Source organism: Hyalella azteca, unplaced genomic scaffold, assembly GCF_000764305.2.
Source record: "Hyalella azteca isolate HAZT.00-mixed unplaced genomic scaffold, Hazt_2.0.2 contig1684, whole genome shotgun sequence".
Classification (NCBI taxonomy): Eukaryota; Metazoa; Arthropoda; class Malacostraca; order Amphipoda; family Hyalellidae; genus Hyalella; species Hyalella azteca.
Window position 1 is genome coordinate 3,581 of NW_025931988.1, and position 6,832 is coordinate 10,412.

Genomic DNA, 6,832 nt, shown 5'->3' on the forward strand with positions numbered 1-6,832 from the left:
GCTAGACACAGCTTCTGGGCCGTTCTGGCAGATCGTTTATAAATGCAACGAATAAAACAGGCCCAAGAACGCTTCCTTGTGGCACGCTGCTGCGCACTGGAGCCCAGTCTGATACGGACCCATTAATACTGACACGTTTGCGTCTCCCTACTAGAAAATCTCTGATCCATTTGAGTACATTGCTGTCAATTCCCAAAGACTGCAATTTCCGCAACAACCGCTCATGTGGGACACTGTAAATGCCTTGGCAAAATCGAGGTACACTGCATCTACTGGCTCCCTTTCATCCAGTAGGTGGGTCCATTCGTTCAGAGTAGACTAGAGGTTAGTGGTGCAGGATCTCCCGGCCAAGCCATGTTGACAGTCTGATAGGAGATTATTAGCAGTCAAATGATCTATCAATCAATCTCTCACAACAGATTCCATTACCTTGCAAAAGACACTTGTCAAACTGACAGGGCAATAGTTGCCCGGGCAGCTTTTATCACCTTTTTTGAATAATGGTGTCTCATGAGCTTCTTTCCAGTCAGTCGGCAAGATCCCTTTGTTCAAAGTTTTTCAAAAAATGACGTTAAAGGGCCAGCTAGGACAGTTGCTAACTCTTTGAGTAATCTGGGGTGGAAGCCGTCTGGTCCACATGACTTGTTTGGATTTACAGCGATAAGGCACTTGAGAACCTCTTCTTCTTGTATTTCAAAACTAGTTAATTTAGAGCCAACCGGGCGCTCCTCAATAGCTGTAATCTGTTCAAGTCCTCTTCAATGATTATACCATATACCTGTGAATATACCATTACCAGACAATATAGCCATATACCAGACAGCTGTGAATATGCCATATTCACATTCAAGTATAAAATATAAAAACTTGACAATTTCATTATGCAACATTCTAAAAAAACAACATGCTACAACAATTCGGTACGGTCACATATGTCTTCCCACCAGATATAGTGGCAAAGCAGAGAGTTTTTTAGACTCTCCCTCAAGTTCATTATTAAGTCATATAAGCAGACCAATAAAGTATCCTGGATACCAGCATTATCATACATAAGAAATTGGTTTAAATCTTGAGTAAATGAAGGAATTAAAAATGAACTGATTCTAAAAAAAAGCTCTGGTTTGCCACTATGCCGGGCAACCAGAACAGAATAATTGGTCACATATGTCTTATTGCGGAACAGAATATGAACGGTACTGGGTCACCTGCTGAAGACCACCACTGCCCTGGATGTAATGGACCATCATGATTCCTGCCCTCCGGAACGTAGCCTTCAACACTTCGAGCCGTCCGTATCTAGGCCGGGATGCATGCCAGAGGCCAGCATTGCCCAAGACCAGCATATCTTTCATCCTCCTTTCCATGCGTAAGCCTGCTAAAGGGCAGAGTAGACTAAGGGATTATATGTTAAAAGCCAATAGTACAAATCCCCTTCATGGCCAATCAACCAGCGAGCTAATAAGAAGTAAGCCACCAATACAATCGCTCTACGCCGTATTGAAAACTGTCCAACAGCACTGTCCAACTCCCTACGCCATACCGCTGTTGATACACAGCCAGCACTCCAGCCCATCCATTCATCGCAGCTGTTTTCCCCCGGCATAACTCTACCTCCATGCATACCCCGTCTCCCCCCCTTTTTTCACTGACTGGCGGACGGCTTTTCTTAGTTTCTGCTCACTTCACTGCATTACGCTATGAAAAGAGGATCTATAGGAGTTGTAAACTAACCTAATCTAACTTAACCTAACCTAATTCGGATAAGCATCAAAGGTCTGCGATAAAAGCCTCCAGTTAGTCATGCAATAATGGTGGAGAGTCGGGGTAAATGTGGGGGGTTGAAGATGCTGGGGGATAGTAAGGCAGGGAAACAGTGACGCGGGGTTAACGTCTTGCGGATTAAGTAAGGTGATGACGCATTACCATTTGGTACATTTCACATTTGCGACAATGCAGTGTGGTCAGCGGACACTTGGGATAACAGCATGTGTAAGAAGTGATGGTATGGGTTATAAAGCATTGGAGAACAACGTATTGACCATTAACTATGTGGAGTAGCAGCTTGTGTGCTGATTCTGTGTTGGTTTAAAGTTTGTGTGGTGAGATAGGTCAATTGACTACAGCTGCTTAGGTGCCAGGATGACAATATCTATAGCATTTAGATGGTTGATGTTGGCTCCAGAGCTGATTTGAGCGTTAATTTGATGGTCCATGGCTGCGCACCCTCTAGGCCTTGGGTCAAACCAGCCCTCTCAGTGTCGCTGATGTATTTGTCGTGTGGGGTATGCAAAACGAAGATCTAAAGTAATACCAAGAGGTATTTGTGTCGATCGGATGGTGACAAGACGTATGGTGTGTGCGCTAGCTTCGAAGGCTATCGAAGCTCGAACTCAAACAAAGGAAAGGCAACTGACCTGCTCTTCTCCACTGTAAAGTTGTAATTATAACTCAGCACTATTTATACTTATCATCTATCAAAACTATTATATTTTTTCATAATCTGGTGAAGGGCGGTTGCCCTGTGACGTGTGACCTGTGTCAGCCTTGTGGTGCTCAGCAGTCAGGTGCTGGACATGATGGGCAAAAACAAATAGAGAAAGCAAAGTGGAGCTTCTAATCATTCAAACTCAGATGGAAACACTTGCTCCAGCCATGAAAACCTGTTACTTTCCTCTTTTGATCCCAATGGAATTCCATCACTTTCACAACCACCTTCCTTAGCCTGTTAGCCATAGGCTTAACTCAGAGCTCAGGCTCAGCAATTCAATGTAACCTGGACCTGCCTCCCCACAGTAGCCATGGTGTGGTTGGTGCCCAGCCAATCTGTAATACTTCATCAAATGTTATTCCCAAAGTTCCCATGATGCCCAACATTACAACTAAAACTAATTCTGGTATTCACAACTCACAAGAATCACAACTTTGAGGGATTCTTAAGCTCTCTCCCCCTTGATGATGTCTCTGACTCTGACACTGTAATTACAGATGGACAAAGAAACTGTAGAAAACCTGACAAGTCAGCAAAACTGTGTCATTTTGATTGAGTCAATTCCACTCCTGGATGGTGGAGACTGTCAATCTGCACCTGGTCAAGTTGATTTAAGTAGGTTCCTCTCTAATGACCTTGCTCTCAGCGAGGCACTGGCCACCTCAGCTTTTGGAAAAGTTGGCATCTCTAGCATATCAAAAAATATTGCCCGTAATTTACTAGTTCTAAATATGAAAAAATCACAAGGTGTCTCACATCTGCTGGAAATAGAGAAGCTGGGCATGTGGAAAATTAAATGCAGACTTCCTGCTAGTCAAACTACAACAGCAGGAGTTATTGGCCCATTTGGCAGTGAAGTGTCCAATGAGGAACTCGCTGAAGCTCTGACCTCTGCAGGACATCTGGGTGTTACTGCAGAGAGAATCTTGAAGGGAAAAGACCTCGTCAGGACCTCAATGTTCAAAGTAGTCTTCCCTTGTAGTGCCCTGCCTTCACACGTGACCATTGGTTACCAGCGTTTCCAGGTTAACATGTTTGTTTATAAACCCTGGCAGTGTTTCATATGTCAGGGATTTGGACACAATGTTCCAACCTGCAAGAGTCAACCCCGCTGTGTCGTGTGTGGTGGGAGTCATGGTGTGAAAATGTGTACTCATATAGGCACCGCTAAGTGCTGTAACTATGGCAGAGCCCACACTGCAAGCTATGGTGGGTGTCCCTACATGGAACAAGCTAAAATCTTAGAGAAAACCAGAACCATGCTTAAATGCTCCTACAGGGATGCTGTAAAACATGTCCAAACTGAACACGTAACAAACCAATCATCATCTCCCACTCACTCCACTGCCACTGGTATTCACAACTTTTCAGACTCTCAATTCCCCCAACTACCTGCTTTCCCTACCAGGACCTGGAATTTGAGTGGTGGAAATAACTCCAACTTGTTGTATTCTGCCCAAGCTCAAATATCTAAATGTTCTGTCAGCACTCAAATTACTGAACCTGTTCAGCAATCTCTTGAAGCTAAAATCTCTCTCACCCAACTGATTGATCTTTTCAGCTGATTGATCTTTTCAATCATTTCAACCATTACCAAAATAGCTAAATAGCTGCTGAAACTTTCAAACTCTATCCATCATCTGAGTTACAGGATACTAGTGCTTTTTGCTCAGTGCTGCCAGAAACATCAAATCCCCAGAACACTGAAGCTCAGGCTGTAAGGCCCAGTGATGATCCTGCACCTATGCTCTCCTTGGAGACAGCAATGGATGACTCAGATATATTTGTTGAGGATGGGCAGATTACTCCCTCGCCAATCCTAGGTGGAGCTATCTCCAAGAAAAAAAAAACAAAAGAAACTTATTCTCTTCACCCTTCACCAGTAATAGGGGGCAAGCCACAACCTAAGATAATGGGTAAACAACAGGGGACTTTTCTCAAAGCTGCAGTTACCTCACTTAAGCATAGTCCAAGAAAATGTCAGTAGACAGACAGCTGGAAGTACAGCAATCCCTTGATTAGCACGGTTTTGAATACCGCGGTTTTGATTACCGTGGAAAAAAAATTTGCGACCTACCCTTAATCTACGTGGTGCCAGTTTTGATTAGCGCGACTTTTTTTCACAACGCATCATTTTCCCGCCTTTAGCCAGAGGTGTTACGTTCGTAACAAAAGTGTTACTTTTTGCTTATTAGATCCTATGTTGTTACTTTTGTCACAACTTTTGGAAAAATTTGCCAAATGTTGTTACTTTATGAATTTCAGCCAATAATTCTTTAAATAAGGTCCCGTTCCGTAGGCACTCATGCTGACTACAGAGTTGGTTTAACCGCGCCTTGTCTCATTCATAACTCGAATGATCGAGTTCGGCAACGTTCGCCGGTAAGTGCGCCATGCCGGTGCTCTAGCCCTTTAAGCCCTGGTACACGGTAAAACTCGGGGATTTATTAACCGCGTTAATCAAGGGATTGCTGTACTGCAATGGAACTGCCATAGTCTGCGTAATAAACTGAGTAACTTTAAATTGTATCTGTACAAACACAAACCCCACATTGCCTGCTTATCTGAAACATGGCTATCAACTGGCTATGAGCCAAATTTTATTAACTATACTATAATTTTTAAACATAGAGGTGATGCACAAGTTGGGGGAGGCCTGGCTATTCTGGTGAGAAGTGATGTCTCTTTTTTAAATATAGATCTGGTACCTTATCCACTGGGGAACTTAGAGGTGTGTGGGGTTAAACTCTTTCTGAAGCATACCAATGTCCCCTTCTCAATTATGAATGTATACAACCCTTGCCAAAACAGTACAGTAGCAGAACTAAATCACTATTCGAGACAACTGGGGTCATCTTGGCTAATTGTTGGAGACTTTAATGCCCACAGCCCAATGTGGGAACCAAACAAGAGTTCAAACATTTCAGGAAAGAGTGTAGAGGACCTTTTGCTGCATGATCCATCCTTATGCCTACTAACTCCTGCCTCACTGCCAACATTTTATAGCAATTATCACAATTCATTTTCAATGCTGGATCTCTCACTCATATCATCCCAGTTACAGCCAATATCTACTGTGTTCACTGGAGAAGACTTGGGCAGTGATCACTGTGCCATTTTCACTTGTGTTGGTGTGGAACCATCAACTATTCTGTACAAAGTTCGCCCATCTTGGAAGTTTCAAGGAGGCTCATGGAGCTTGTGGTCATCTCTGCTCATTCAAAAGGGTACAATGCCACAACCAGACCTCGAAGCAAGTAGTATCTCATTTGCAAACAATATCAGAGCAGCTAGCCTTCAGGCTTTTTCTCAAACAAAGGAAGTATTAACACCTAAATATAGTAAACCTTGGTGGACCCCAAAATGTGCAGAAGCAGTGGCTGCCAAAAGAACAGCTAAAAAAGCCCTTCTCTCATGCCCATCTCCCTCTGTTCTCATTGCTTACAAACGAGCTGAAGCAAGAGTCAAGTGGGAAGTGAAAAGAGCCAAACAGGACTCTTGGAAAAAATTTTGCAACACTGTTACCGTAAAATAGGGTAACTTAGACCGGCGGGGTAACTTAGACCACTTTTCGTTTTTTTAACAAAAACCCCCACAACTCAAAAACTATTTGACATAGAAAAATGTTTGTCAATGGGCATAAAAGGCCTAATACTGAGGCCACATAACACAATAGAAAGATTTGAAAAGTTTGCATATCTAATAGGCAGTGGTGGGCACAGTTCCGCTAATCCGCCAACTGCTAATTAGCGAAGCTAACTTTTTCCTTATCGGATTAGCTGTTCAGCTAACTTTGAAAACCTTTAGCGGACCAATTAGCTTCCGCTAAATTTAGTTCTGCTAACTGGAAGTCCGCTAAAAATGTTTAAAATCTCTGATTTAATGCTAAGTATCGTAAGCCATGTACCACGCCCACACCTATACTGCAGTCCTCTGGTGGACGCAATGCTGGCAGGCATCACGAAAAGGTTTGGGTCCCTCCTAGAAGACAAGGAGTGCCAGCTGGCAGCAGCCTTCCACCCTAAGTTTTGCCTGTTCTGGCTGGAAAAGCATAATCACAGCCATCTCAGCAGGGTACAGAAGGCCATGGAGACCGCCGTGGAGACAGCCCTGAGGGAGACCGTTGAGGAGGGCAGCAGCACCACCAACAATGACGAGGATGGGGAAAATGACTTCTTCAGCAGCATTACTCAGCCCATGGAGTGCAGGAGGAGCCACTGGTCACTGAAGTCCAAGGCACAGAATTTGGTGAAGACCAGGCTGGAAAGCAGCTCGAAGGAGGAATTGACTGACGTTGCCTTCTTGGGCGAGCAGGTGTTGATGAACCTTTTCGTTGAGTACAAC